Source organism: Heterocephalus glaber, unplaced genomic scaffold (assembly GCF_053883595.1).
Source record: "Heterocephalus glaber isolate CG9 unplaced genomic scaffold, H.glaber_assembly_v1.0 deba00001561, whole genome shotgun sequence".
NCBI lineage: Eukaryota > Metazoa > Chordata > Mammalia > Rodentia > Bathyergidae > Heterocephalus > Heterocephalus glaber.
Window position 1 is genome coordinate 2,341,044 of NW_028258349.1, and position 15,131 is coordinate 2,356,174.

The following is a 15,131-nucleotide window of genomic DNA, read 5'->3' on the forward strand; positions in this document are numbered from 1 at the left end:
TAGGGGCACGCAAACGGTTAAAGGAGCCGCTCCTTTCCCTCACATTTGTCACATGGTTTCCCCTCCTGCTCCGGGCGCGTCTGGGCCACAACTAAGCCGCTTCCACTTCCCTCCCGCGGGACGGGGTGGCCGGGCCGGGCTGAGGTCTGCAGGGCAGCGCTGCTCACGCCCGGAAGCTGGGCACCGACTCGGCCGGCCTAACCGGAAACCGGAGGCAGGGAAGCCTGAGGCCGGAGACCTCGAGGAAAAGCGACCCAGGAGTTCTCTCAGAAACAAGGAGACCTAAAACAAAACAACCCAAAAAACCACAAGAAGACCTGTGGTCCCTCCCTTCCGCAGCACATATACTGAAAAAAAAAACGAGACCCAACGCCTGACACCGGCGACGGCCCCGCCCCCTCCAGGTTCCACCCGGCAGAGATCTGGAGCTTCGGGGTAAGCGCGGCCTGAGTCAGAGCCGAAAGGCGGCGGGCTCATCTCATTTCCCAGCACGCATTAGGAGAAGACCGAGTCCGGCCGCCCTCCCGGGAAGGGAAGCGGAGCAGAGCGCAGGGCGGGGCGCGGGCCGGCAAGGGCAGGTCCGGGTCTTGGTCCCGGAAGCACAAAATGCTCGACGTCCGGCCTGAGCCGCCCCGAGGGAGCAGTGGCCCGAACCTGCGACCCCGCGCACGCGTTCACTCATCTACTCCCTGATGCCGTCCTCTCCCAGTGATAGGTGTGTTGTTTATAAACGTTCTATGAACGTATCAGTCAGGGAAATTCTGACTTCAACGGTTAAGCAGTTCTCTTTAAGTAGCTTTCCAGGTCTTTAATTTGCTAATAAGCACTTTCTAATCATAATGACTAACATTTTACACTTGCTTTGTTTCAGACTAATTCACAGTGTCGTTTAGTCCTTTTAATAATCTGATGAAATAACCATTATCGTGAAAAAATAAAGTTGTAAAGGGATAGCCTGAGATCCCATTCCACTTGTTGAGTAATAGACCAAGGTCCAAACGCTGGTCATGTACTCGGATTGTCCTCACAGCCCTTTTCACACTGGGGTGTCCCTTGAAACCAGCGCTACACCCAATGCACTTTGTCCTGCAGTACTTGAAGTGGGCAGCTGTGAGGTTCAAGCCACATAAGGGATCATGAGCCCCAGCCCTCCATGGATTTTACCTGGCATCTGCTACAAGGTGAGGCAGTGAGGGAACTGCAGATTGGGGTTGGGATACCAGCAATTCTTCCTCCTGCCTTCAACAAACAGCAGTTCTCTTCTACACCCTTTGCACCACACTCCCAAATATTCCAGTGAAACGTAAAGATGAGGCTAGTGCTCCAAGGAGTGCCAATGTCATGGTTTTGTTTTTATTTTTGTTTTGTGATGGTGTGTAGCTGTGTTGCTCAGGCTGTCCTGGAACTTTTGGACTCCAGTGACCCTCCTGCCTCAGCCTCTGGAGCAGATACTATAGGCAAGTGCTTTGACATTATACTTAAGAAAAGCATGTGGCCTGGGATACCTTGTAACAATCCTCGAGAAAAATACAACCTACCGCAGGGCAGAGGAACCATGAAAAACCAAGCTTTTACCTACAGGAACTAAATAACTTCTAAACTCTGTATCTTGGTTTTAGTTATTGAAGGAGTCAGACTGCCACCACTCTAGGCTGACCAGGGGCCACCTAAAGCCTCTTCCATCTGGCTATGTTTTTACACCTGCTAAAGATGTGTAATCATGGGTTAATAAGGCCCAGCGACCATGGCCAGACCCCATAACTCCCCTCACATTCTTCAGCCCTGTTCTTGGCAGGCAACCACCACTCCCTGTGCTTTCTGAAGGCTTGTCCCTAGCGGGGAGCCACAACTCTTTTCTCTGAACTCTTCCCCTCCAAAGTCCTATTTTGAACTCTTCTTTCCACTGCCCCTCCCCGCTTTAAGCTCATGACCCTGTAAGACATCTCAGGGCTGGGGATTTAGCTCAGTGGTTCCAGTGGCTGCTTTGCAAGTGCAAGGTCCTAAATTCCATTCCCGGTACCAAAAAAAGAGAGATTTCAAAGCCTGTACGAGAGTCGCTGGGCGGGTCTAAGTGCCAGTGTGCTCCCTTTCAGGTTTGTTCTAATAAACTTGTCCTGATTGATGAACTTGGACCTTTGTTTTGCCTTTTTATTTATCTATTTATTTTTTCAGACAGGGTCTTGCTATGTAGCTTGGCCTGGCCTGGTAATCCTGCCTCAGCCTCCCCAGTGCTGGGATTACAGGAATGCACATCACTCCCGGCTCACTCCCCTTGCTTTGAGTAAGCCTATGACTGAGCCGGGGATTTAGCTCAGTGGTTCCGCTGCCCGGCTCGAAAGCGCAAGGTCTGGAGCTTGATCCCGGTACCAAAAAAAAAAAAAGAAGAGTAAGCCTATGACTAAGATCGAAGTGATACAAGGTCAGAAAAAGGTATTACGTCTTCCACTTTATTCTCTTGGGATACAGAGTCCAGCCATCCTGGATGTGTGGGAGAAGGGACCTCATGGAGAAGCCACGTGTTGGTATCCTGCTGAGATCCCAGCCCTTGGCCAGCATGGCCTCCAGGCATGTGACTCAGTGGTTCCAGATGACGCCAGCCCCCAGTGTCAGTCATCTCCTGCTTCCAGGTCTTCCCAGGTGAAGTTCCAGTGATTTGGGAGCCTCTGGTGCCTCACTATGCCTTTTCCACGTTCTTGATCCACAGACTCTCTGAGCATAATAAACTAGCCGTACAACCACTTAAAATTTTAGTGGCTTAAAATAATAATTTATTTTTCGTGGTTCTCTTGGCTGGGTGGGGCTCAGTCAGGGTTGTTCTGATGGGAGCCTGACTGAGGCTGGAACTTCAAGACAAGCTTCGGTGGGACCCTTTTTTCTGTGGCAAAGTAACACACTTCTTACATGGTAACTGACTTGGAGAGGGGTGCTCCAACCAGGGGAGGCAAAAGCTACAAATTTGTTAAAACTTTGCCCCTAAAGTTACATAGTAGCACTTCCTCCTCATTGTGTTGGCTAAAACAGGTCACAGGGCCCAGCCAGATTCAAATAGAAGAGGAACTTTCTCCCTCCTCTCCCCTCCCCTCTCCTCTCCTCTCTGCTACTGGGGATTGAAACCCAGGTCCTTTGCACTGAACTACACCCCCAGCCCCTTCTTCATTTTTAAATTTTTGTGACAGGGTCTCATTAAATTGCCAAATTGCTCAGACTGTGCTCAAATGTACAATCCTGCTGCCTCAGGCTCCCAGAGTGCTGAGATTACTCTGCCTCTTGAAGAGTAACTGCCCAGGTCACACTGCAATGGGAAGGGATGGGAAATATTGCTCTGGGCATCTTTAGAAACAATCACCACTGCTACTTAAATAAGAAAAAATTATGATACCTTTTCCTGGGCAGTTAAAAATTTCCCCATTTCTCATATTGTAAGCTAGAGACCTAAGAACAAGGTTAGATCAGTAATGAAATATGGCACTCTTGGCCCCTATGTATCTTAATGTGATTAGTAATTTGTGAGCCATTTCATCTCAGAATATTGGTCTGGACTACAGAGTCTTAATCTTAAACGAAACTGAAGAAAAAAATTGGGTCAGGGTAGGAATAGGAAGATTAACTTTGGTTTTGCTACTAAAGCTTTTATACTGTATCATATGATATGATATCATATATCGTATGAGTGCTCAGTGTCAAATGATCCCTGAGACCTTTAAACATAACGGCTTTGCTCTCCATTTCCTTTGTTCCTACTCCGGTCCGATCTCCAGTCGTCCCTCACCTAACTGACTGCAGAGGATCAGTTTATGTGCCTCCACTGTGGTCTTCATCTAACCCATTGTCCACGCCTGGCTGTATCTTGATATTTAAGTGCCTGGCCTTAAGAATATACCTTCAGTACAAAAAGATGATTACATCACTTTTTTGTTAGTGATTTCGCTATAATGTTTTTAGACACTGAAAACTAGAATGGGCCTGGAAATGTGGTTTGGTGGTACAGTGCTTGCCTAGCATGTGTGAGGTCCTAGGTTTGATCCCTAGCAGAGGGAAGGAAGGAAGGAAGGAAAAGGGAAAGGAAGGGAAGAAAGAAAGAAAAGAAAAGAAAGAAAGAACTTGGGGACCAACCCTTTCATTTTAAGAATGATGAAATAAGGGCCAGGGATTTAGCTCAGTGGTTCCACTGCTTGCCTCGCAAGCACAAGGTCCTGAGTTCCATCCCAGGTACAAAAAAAACAAGAAAAATTCTCAAAGAAATAATTTCAAAACATATGACTAATAAAGAGTATCTCAAACATACCAAGAGTGACTACAAATTGAAAGAAAGGAAGAGAAAGAAAGGAAGGAAGGAAAGAAAGGGAGGGAAGGAAAGAAGGAAAAGAAAGAAAGAGAGAAAGAAAGAAAGACAGAAAGAAGAAAGAAAGAACAGAGATGGGTGTGGTGGCACATGCCTATAATTCCAAAACCCAGAAAGCTGATGCAGGAGGATCACTGTGAGTTCCAGGCCAACTTGGGCTACATAATGAGACCCTGTCTCCAAAAAAACAAAAAAAAGAGCCAAAGATATGAACAGGTAAGTCATAAAAGGGAATTTTTCTTGTAGCCAATAATCATATGAGATGTGTTAATCATTGAGAAAGTTGAAATTTAAAAATAATGAGATATCATTTTTCATCCATCAGATTGATAAAAAGCGATAATATTCAGAAACTGAAAGAAGCAGCACATTTGTGTTTTGCTAGAGTATAAATTACTATAATTTTAAAAAGTAATCTGGCAATACCTACCCAAGGTACAAATGCACTGCCGTGGTGTGGGCAGGTGTCCCCCAAAGGCCCCTGTGTTAAAGGTTTGGTGCCCTGGCTTGGCGCTGCTGGGAAGTGGGGAAACCTTTGAGAGGCAGGACCTCTCGGAATGTCTTCTGGTCACTGCAGTTGGCCCTTGAAGGGCACAGTGGCCTACCCTCCCTCCTTTGCCTTGCAGCCAGGACATGAGCAGCTTTGGTGTGCCACATCCTGCCATAGACCTGAAGAAGACTGACCGATCGGGGACCAACACCTCTAAAACCGTGAACCAAAGTAAGCCTTTTTTCTTTTCAAGCTGATTACTTGAATATACTTATATAATTATATTTATATAAATAATTATATAATAATAAGTCATATATAATAAGTAATATATAAGTAATTATATATAAGTATATATTTAGAGACGGAAAACTCACTAATACACACTCGCTTCTGCCCAGCAACTACACTTTTAAGAATTTAGCCTACTGAAGTACAGTGATCACTGTATAAGGCCAAATATACAAAGATGTTTATTATAAAGTTTCAGTGACAAGAAGATGAAATATGAATGTCTACAAATTATAGTATATCTCTACTCTGGCATATTATTTAAAAGAATGAGGTAAATCTCTATATATTCCTCAATTGAGTAATCCTCAATAAAATAGATTATTTTTGACCATCAAGTCTCTGAACCTATTCCCTATGTTTGGAGGCTCTCCCTCCACCTGATAAAAGACAGCTTTTCTCCTACCCCCAAGTCCCAGACCCTTGCTTTTCTAGCTTCTGTTGTAGCTGTACACACTGCACATTGGATGCATGAGTCCCACATCTTGAGCTGGAAACAGGTGAGCACCAGCAGCAGCAGCAGCAGCAGCAGCAGCAGCAAAGACACTGAATCTCTTTGGTGAGGTTACAGCAGCAGGGGCAGCTTCACCCAGTTTCCAGAGATCACAGGTAGGTAGTCAGGTGCTACTGGGCCTGAGGGACAAAGGAGGCCCCAAAACAGCATGCATTGCCAGTTAAGTAAAGAAAGGCATCAAAGTATAACATTTTTATAATCATTTGTTAGGTCTCGGACCCAAAGCGATCCTGCAGAGGACAGTAATATCTTCAGGGGACACATTGTGCCTGGTCCTTCTGATACCTGGCCTATTGGCCACCTAACTTCGGAACAAAGCACCCAGCACTCCTGGCTGCCACAGCTCACAGCCCAGTGATAATCAGCGAAGGTCTTTAAGACCCTCTTGCCATGGGACTTGGTTTAAATGAAGAACTTTAGGCTGGGATTTGGCTCAGTGGTGCTATGCCTGCCTTGCATGTGCAAGGTCCTGAGTTCAATCACCGGTACCAAAATAAAGAACTTAACTTTCTCAAATTCTCTTTCATCAATTCCTTACATGATTAAAGGCCCTGAGGAAACACTGGCTATCTAAAAAGGACAGGAAGACATTTTGTAATTCTAAAGTAACTTCTAAGTCAAATGTTGATAAGCATCCTAGGTATCCTAGTTCTCTGAGCCCAAGGAACAACTTCTGTATGTATAAAAATGTATCCAGGCTTGCACCAGTGCAGATAGAGCATAACTCTCTCTGTATGTACTTTACAATAAAGTCTACCTAGACTTCTGCACAGCTACCTATGTGTCTTGACTGAAATCTTTCACTGAGGGCACAAAGAAGTGAGGACCAAGGAAGTGAGGGGCGGGTTCCTTGCTGTGTCAAAACCTGACTTCCCAGTGACAGTAGTGACAGTGGCTCTTGCAGCAGCAGCCAATGACCACATTGCAGGACCTACCACATAATCTGTGGGCCCCAATGTTAAAAAAAAAAAATGTAGGGCTCCTTGTTCCTTCAGGGGATTAAGAGTGCTGGTCTTCCACAAGAAGGGCCCCTGTGATGCGCAGGTCATGTGTCTGTGAAGCCAGCCAGGGTGGCACCAGTCCATCATGCCTGTAAGACACATGGTTGAGGGCTGGGGATTTAGCTCAGTGGTTCTGGTGCCTGCCTTGCAAGAGCAAGAGCCTGAGTTCGATCCCTGGTACCAAAAAAAAAAGGTACATGGTTGTACCCAGAGGCAATGGCAGTACAGGGGACCAGTTCTGGATCATCAAGAAAAATTTAAAATCCAAGTCTAGTTCTCCTGCCTTGCAAAACTGTATCAGCTATTTTGTCCTTTAAAAGTTACTTTTCTGCTTAATTAGCCAGTAAGTTTATATTGCTTGCAACTAAGGACTCCAGCAATGATACCTTAAAAGGAAAAATTGAAATGTAAATGATATAAGACAAGAAATTGTTCATAGGGGCCAAGGATTTAGCTCAGTGGTTCCGCCGCCTGCCTCACAAGCACAGGTCCCAAGTTTGATCTCCGGTACCAAAAATAAAGAGAAATTATTCATAAGTTGGATTCATCGGTAAGGCAACAAGTCTTACAAAGTACACCTGTGAAAGTTCACAACTCAAAAGTTTCTACAGTAAGTTCCAGCTACTTGGGAAGCTGAGGTAGGAGGATTGCAGGTTCCAGGCCAGCCTGGATATATAAGATTTCATCTTAAAAAAACAAACCACCACTACCACCACCACCAACAACAACAACAATAATGAAATGCAAGAGCTTAGTAGCAAAGAAAGTCCCTGAAATTTTCCCTTTCTATTTCCACAATAACAAAAATTTTAATTTGGGATATGCCTACTCAGGATAAAAACTCTTCTTTGTCATCCAGGTGAGGTGATACACACCTGTAATCCCAGCACTCTGGAAGGGTGAGGCAGGAGGATCACAATAGAGAGCCCTGACTGAGGAACTTAGTGACTTAGCAAGACCCTGTCTCAAAATTAAAAATGAAAATGAAAAAGGCCTTGGGCTAGGGATTTAGCTCAGTGGAGCTGCACCTGCCTTGCAAGTACAAGGTCCTGAGTTCTATCCCTGGTACCGAAAAAAAAAAAAAGAAAAGAAAAGAAAAGAAAAAGGCCTGGGATATAGCTCAATGCAAAGACTTAGAATTCTAGTTCCACCTCCAATATAACTGATTATTTCTTGGACAAATCATTAAGTTTCTTAGTAACTCAATTTTTTACAATTTTCTAAATGAGGAAAAATAATTATTTCCTTAAAGTAGTTTTGAAAGGCAGATAAAAGTAACACTGAATATTGCATGCAGAGTTTGACAAAATTTAGGCCAAGTTTCTTAAGATGTTCCATGAAAAATAAATCCAATGACTAAACGAGTCAAAGAAATGATGCATGTCAGGGCCAGGGATTTAGCTCAGTGGCACTGTGCCTGCTTTGCAAGCACGAGGTCCTGAGTTCAATCCCCAGGACGGAAAAAAAAAAAAGAAAAGAAATGATGCATGTTAATTATATCCCTCCCACAGTCTTAAAGAGCCTAAATGCACATTAGGAAATTAAACATCTGAAAATTCCCACAGGAAAGAAACCTGTTTCACTCCGTTTACCCAATCAGATTAAATGAAGACTAAAGATTTCAGATTTCAGGATCTGGGCTTTCAGGAACAGGCCACTTTGGTGATTTGCCAGAACACCTGGGTTGAAAACTGGTTCTGCAGCTTATTAGCTGTGTACTCTTGGGGAAATTCTTTAACTTTTGTATGCTTCAGTTTTCTCATTTGTAAAAGTGTACTAATATGCCCATCTGACATGACTGTCATAAAAATAAGTTAAAACACTTTGGCTATATGTTAATCACTCAGGCATGATGTGAGAGCAATAACTGATTTAGATTTTTTAGGAAATTCCCAACCCTTTGCCTGGTTTCTGACAAAAGAAAAAAGAGTTGGGCTGGGGATTTAGCTCAGTGGTTCTGCCGCCTACCTCGCAAGCGCAAGGTCCCCGGTACCAAAAAAAGAGAGAGTGAAATTTGGGTCGTTTAAGGCAGAGGACTGAGTGATCCTCTCAAAAGAGGGAGACAGAAGCTTGGAGAGCAGTGTTCCCCCTGGCAATTATTAAAATGAGAAGCCATCTCATTCATGTATCAGCCCCTGGCACCTCGCTGGATTGCTCCTTAGCAGTCCTCAGGAAGGGACCCCCTATTATTATTATTATTATTATTATTATTATTATTATTATTATTACTTTTGGTACCAGGGATCGAACTCAGGACCTTGGACCTGCCACTGAGGTCAATCCTCAGCCCTACCCCCCATTATTTTTATTGTGGTAAAATACACATAAAATGTACTATCTTGACCATTTCTGAGTGCACATCCATCTCCAGACCTCTTTTCATGTTATAAAACTAAAACTCTATACCCATTAAGCAAAAAGCCCCCAGCCCTTGGCATCCACCACTTCACTTTCTGTCGCTATGAATGGACTACTGTAAAGTACTTCATGTGAATAGAATCATGTAGTGTTTGTCCTTTCTGGCTGGCTTATTTCACTTTGCATAATGTCCTCAGATTTCATTCATACTGTACCATGTGTCAGAATTTCCTTCTTTCCTTCCTTTTGTGTATGTGTGAGTGCATGTGTTTGTACACATGCAAGGGACTGAACCCAGGGGCTTGAAAGTGCTCAACATACTCACTACTGAGCCATACTTCCCCCACCTTTTTTTTTTTTTTTTGAGATAGGGTCTCACTACGTAGTCCAGGTTGGCCTTGAACTCGGTGATCCTCCTGCCTCAGCCCCCCAACTGCTGGGATTACAGGTGTGCACTACCATGCTGGGCTTCCTTCCTTCTTGAGGCTGAATAATATGCCACTGTGTAACCGTGTATAAAGTTCCTGTGGTTTTCTGTTACTCTAGGAGTTGTGATCTGGGGCTGTCCTTAGCAACCAACAAATTTGGAGAAAGAGCTATCTTTCTTCCTCACCTATGTCCTTTGTTGATGGACTCCCGGAGAAGCATTTACATTATGCACCTAGGAGGGTTAGCACATCTTATTAGCCCAATTTTTTTCCCTACATAATTTCGATGTGTCTGGAAATTCATCCCTTAAAGAGAAGAAGTGAAAGCAAGATAAATAAAGGTGTGGGAATTGCAGAAATAATTATTCGAATGAGTACATTCTCAGACATAATTTTCAAGTTAGATACATGTTAGATTAAAGTGGAGACTAGGTCTGAAGAATCCCTGACCAGACAAAACCACTGAGGCCTGGTAAATGACCTCAACCTTGCTTGATTTGCAAACATATGCAAAACTTAACTCAAACTATTTCCTATAAATATCTGTAGTAAATAAAAACAGAACTTGATTTCAATCAATCAGCAGTAGCCAAAAACTTATATAGCTAGGGACTTTCCCATGATTTGACCAAGAGACCATATAAGTAATACCAATCAAATATTTCCTTTACTTTTGTGTTCAATAAAAGCTTCCCTCTTGCACTCCTGCACTGGAGCTCAAGGATCCTTTCTGCTTTGGAATTGTCCAAGTCATGAATTTTGTTTGCTTTTCTCACTATATAATTCAGGCTGGCCTTGAACTCATTATGTAGCCCAGACTGGCCTTGAACTCGCAGCCTGCCTCACCCTCAGCCTCCTGAGTGCTGGGATTACAGGCATGTCCCACCACACTGGCTGTAATTCATGAATTTCGTTTGCTCAAATAAACTCTTTAAAATCTTTTGTGCTTCAGATTCCTTTTTTAATTTTCTCAATAATAGGGATTGAACCAGGGCCATTGCACTGGGCTATATTCCCAGCCCTTTTTTATCTTTTTATTTTAGACATAGAGTCTTACTAAATTACCCAGGTTAGGCTCAAATTTGGCAATCCTCCTGCCTCAGTCTCCCAGAGTTCTGGGATTACAGGTCTGCACCACCATGCCCAGTTTCAGCTTATTTTTTAACATAATAAAAGAGCAGAGCCTGAGTTAAGGTGTTGAAATTTTACAGGATCAGAAAATGAACTTAGGAAATTGGACCTTTTAGGTTTCTTTGTTTTTGTTTTTTGGTACCGGGGATTGAACTTGGGACCTTGTGCTTGTGAGCCATGCGGCAGAACCATGAGCTAAATCCCCAGCCAATTCTTTTCTTTTTTTTCTGACTTTTTTTTTTTTTGGTACCAGGGATCGAACTTGGGACCTTGTGCTTGCGAGGCAGGCACCAGAATCACTGAGCTAAATCCCCGCCTCCTTTCTTTTTTAAAAAAATAAATTTTATTTTATTCTATTCCCCCCTCAAGCCCCCTCTCCTCCCTAAAAGCTTTTTTCCATTCTTTTCTTCTATTTTAATTTTTTTTTGTTCCTTCTGTCCTTTCTCCTTCTAGTGTTCCTTTCTTATACTTTTTAGCGGAAACTGTAAAAGGGGTGTGAGGTACATGCTGGGGTGGCAACCAGCAAATGGTAGGACGACAGGGCAACAGGGAATAGGGAAGAATGTACATTTCAAAACTGGATGAGATGTCATTTCACTGAGTAATACACATTGCATGAGTCATACGACACCCGGGGAAACGCAGCACACAAGCGTCCTTCATCACCCGAGAGGCCAGTTATTTGGGGGAGAGGCCTCATCTCTGCCCCTCCGTACTGGAAACTGAGGAGGCCACCAGTCTCCAAGAAGGCAGCACTTCCGTGCCTGTGATCTCAGCGATCAGGGAGAACATGGGGCTGTCCTGAGGAATGGGAGGTCGCCCGCAGCTGGTCCCTTCCGCCCTATCTGGCTCAGGACAGTCTGTCTTCATGCCCTACTCCTCATGGTCCTCACCCGGCTTCCTTCCTAAGGCAGTGCTTTGTGGGGAGCTGAGTCACAGTGACAGCAGCGTCGGTCACCTCTTCCTGTGCAGTGGTGGTGGGAATCCACCTCAGCGTGAAGCTGGGGTTCTCTCCCCATGCTGGGTTGCAGAACTTCAGAGCTTCTCCTGTCTCTCATCTCCCCACTTCCTTGTAAACCTTAAGTGTGTCCTTGACTCTTTCCTCTTCCATGTCTCATTGTCTTCCACCTCCTCCTCCTCCTCCTCCTTCTTGTGACATTGATATCTGTGCAACAAATCTGGCAATGGATTTTTTTTTTGCTTTGATTTTTTTGTTTTTTAAGATAGGGTCTTGCTGTATCAAAGCTGGGTTTGATCTAGCAGCAGTCCTCCTGCCTCAGCCTCTTGAATGTTGGGATTACAGGCATGCGGCACCACACCTGGCTCCAATTCATGTAAGAGACAAGTGGCAAAGGAATGTGTGTGTGTGTGTGTGTGTGTGTGTGCAGAGTGTGGGATATTAGTCTAAGATTAATCTCCACTAGAGAGAAACTTTCAAAAAAGAAAAACAAAAAAATGGATGTGAAATTTGTCATGTTGAAGGATAGCACAGGGGACCAGGGATTTAGCTCAGTGGTTCTGGTGCCTGCCTCACAAGCACAAGGTTCTAAGTTTGATCCCTGGTACAAAAAAAAAAAAGGAAAGAGAGCACATGTATTAACTTGTTTATATAGCTTTTATATTGTACTGTAGGTTTATTTTGTATTCTAAGCTCTTCTTTGAAAACCTTTTTGTTGTAAAAATAAAGAATTCTTTTTACATTTTAGGAAATGCTATTTTAAAGGCTTAATCTTATTTTATAATCATGTAAAATATTTACATGGTTCCAGAATTCTGAAAAACAAGGTGCATACAGAGAAGTTTATTTCCAGCCTTGTCCCTTCCACCTCACTTCTTCTTTCTCTGAAGGTAATTAATTTTAATTATATAGTATATTTTCATAGAAGAAAACATATATACCTCCCTTTTTAGGCAAACAGCATACTGTTCATGATTCTATATTTTACTTTCTTCCTTAAAGTATTCTTGGGTTGGAGATGTACTTGGTGGTACAAATTTCTTGGTGGTAAAAATTTCTTGTCAGTCACTCCCTAGTAGCATATAAAAGTATTCTTCATTGTTGACAAGTTGCCCAGGCTGGGATTGGACTCAAGATCCTCCTGCCTCAGCCTCCCATAGTGTTGGAATCACAGACCTGTGCTAACATACAGGCTTCCTCATGCTTTTTTAGCTCCATTGTGTGGAGTACCATAGCCTCTTACTGACTGACAAATGGGTCATTTCCAGTCTGTAACTCTTACAAGTAACGCGTCATTGAATAACATGGTGTGTACTTCTTTTCCTATTTTTGCCAGAGTATCCGAGAGACAGAGTCCCAGAAATGGGATTGCTCAATCAAAAGGCATCTCTAATTCTCCAAGCCAAATATCACCAAATTCCCCTCCATCATGGAGACTGTACATTTTGTATTTCTATACTCAAAATATTAGACAACCTGTTTTCTAACAGACTGGTCAACAGAATGTTTAAAAAAGTTTATTTATGCTAATCTCATGGGTAAGATATAGTATCTCCATGTTGTTTTAATTTGCATTTAAAAAAATTATGAGCAATATTGAACAACTTTTAATGTGGTTAATAGCAATTTGTGTTTATTTCCCTGTGAAATGTCTATTTATATCTCTAGCCCAGTTTTCTCTAGAGTTGTTAGTCTTTTTCTTTTCTCTCTCTCTCTCTTTTTTTTGAGAAAGTCTCAGTATGTAGTTCAGGCTGGCCTCAAATTCATGGCAATCTTCCTTCCTCAGCTCCCTAGTACTGGGATTATAGGTGTGTGCCACCCACCTGGCTTTTTCTCTGTTTTTATAAGTTTTTAAAATAGAAGATATTGGGCAGGGGATTTAGCTCAGTGGTGCCACTACCTACCTGGCAAGCACAAGGTCCTGAGTTGGATCCCCGGTACCAAAAAAAAAAAAAAGAGAGAGAGAGAGATATTAAGAAAAGATTATAAGTAATATAAATTATTTTTCCAGTTGTCTTCTTTTTTATTTTTTTGTACTGGGGATCAAACTTGGGACCTTGTGCTTGAGGGGCAGGCGGTGGAACCACTGAGCTAAACCCCCAGCCCTCCAGTTGTTTTCTTATTTCACTTTTTGCTGTTGTCCTTATGCCATAAGACATCAATTTGCAAACCCACACAAGTACACCCATCTGATTCCAGACAAGGGAATGTTCCAAATATGTTCCAAAATGTATGCTGAAGAAAAGACAACCTTGCCGGGGATTTAGTTCAGTGGTCTTGCTGCCATCTGTGCAAGCACAAGGACCTGAGTTCGATCCCCAGTACAAAAAAAAAAGAAAGAAAAGACAACCTCTTTAACAAATGGTGATAGGAAAAACTGGATATCCATATATCGGAGATTGAAAGTAGACCCCTGTCTCTCACCCTGTATAAAAATCAATTCAAAATGATCATAAAACCTGAAACATTGAACCTGATAGATGAAAGCCAGGCATGGTGGTGCATGCCTGTAATCCTGGCACTTGGGAGGCTGAGGCAGGATTGCAGTGAGTTTGAGGCCAGCCCGAGCCATATAGTGAGTTCAAGCCCAGTCTGAACTACACAGTGAGACCCTGTCTCAGACAAAACAAAACAAAAAACAAACAACAACAACAAAACCCTACTAGATTAAAACAGGAGAAACATTTGAAGCCATAGCAAAGGCTACCTTAATAGGACCCCAACAGCACAGGAAATAATAGCAACAAATGGGACTAAATAAAATCAAAGTTTCTGAACCAACAGAGTAAAGTGACAACCTAGAGAATGGGAGAAAAGCTTTACCATCCACTCTTCCAACAGAGGGTCTACATCCAGAATATATAAAGAACCAGGGCTGGGGATTTAGCTCAGTGGTTTCGCCACCTGCTGCGCAAGCACAATGACCTGAGTTCGATCCCTGGTACCAAAAAACAAACAAAACAACAGCAAAAACAAACAAACAAACAAAGAACCAAAAAAACTTACTAAAAAACCCCCTCGGTCAATAAATGGGCAAACAGAGTTGAGCAGACACATCTCAAAATAATAAGTACAAATGGCTAGTAAGTATATGAAAAAAAAGTTCAACATCTTTAGTCACTAGGAAAATGCAAATGAAAACTACAGTGAGCTGCCCTCTCACCCCAGTCAGAACGGCTACACAAACATCACTGCTGGCAGGAATGGAAATTAGTTCAGCAACTAGGGAAATCAGTATGGAGCTTTCTCAAAAAACTAAAAATAGAGCTATCGTTCAATCCATCTCTAGCATTCTTTGGTATACACACAAAGGAGTTAGTCAGCATACTAAGGGACATGCATACCCATCCCTACTGTGGCACAGTTCACAAAAATAGTCAATATACACACTGATAAACAGACGAATGGATAAACTCAATTCACTACATGTACACAAAGCAGTATTATTCAGCTTCAAGAAAGAACAAAATGTTGTCATTTGTAGGAAAATGGAAGAAACCGAAGATCGTGTTAAGCAAAATAATTCAGACTCGGGAACATAAGTAGTGGATGTTCTTCCTAATACAGTATGTGAAATCTAAAAAAGATGACATGAAAGTAGGAGGGAATATGCATGGA

The 15,131-nt window shown here is 42.9% G+C and overlaps 1 protein-coding gene across 10 annotated transcripts in view; it reads left to right on the forward strand.

Annotated features, from left to right (window-relative positions):
- Cfap126 (cilia and flagella associated protein 126) overlaps window positions 1–15,131 on the forward strand; it is a 38,958-nt gene that overhangs the window by 7,535 nt on the left and 16,292 nt on the right. Inside the window, exons 1-7 of one of the 10 annotated variants that reach the window (XM_087190895.1) lie at window positions 84–715; window positions 1,093–1,181; window positions 1,381–1,457; window positions 2,467–2,637; window positions 4,969–5,063; window positions 11,779–11,889; window positions 12,325–12,403. The gene's annotated coding sequence lies outside the window, so the exon portion shown is untranslated. Of the gene's footprint in view, window positions 1–83; window positions 716–1,092; window positions 1,182–1,380; window positions 1,458–2,466; window positions 2,638–4,968; window positions 5,064–11,778; window positions 11,890–12,324; window positions 12,404–15,131 lie in introns of those variants that run through there. The other 9 variants (XM_087190887.1, XM_087190891.1, XM_087190890.1 and 6 more) reach the window with 9 other exon arrangements.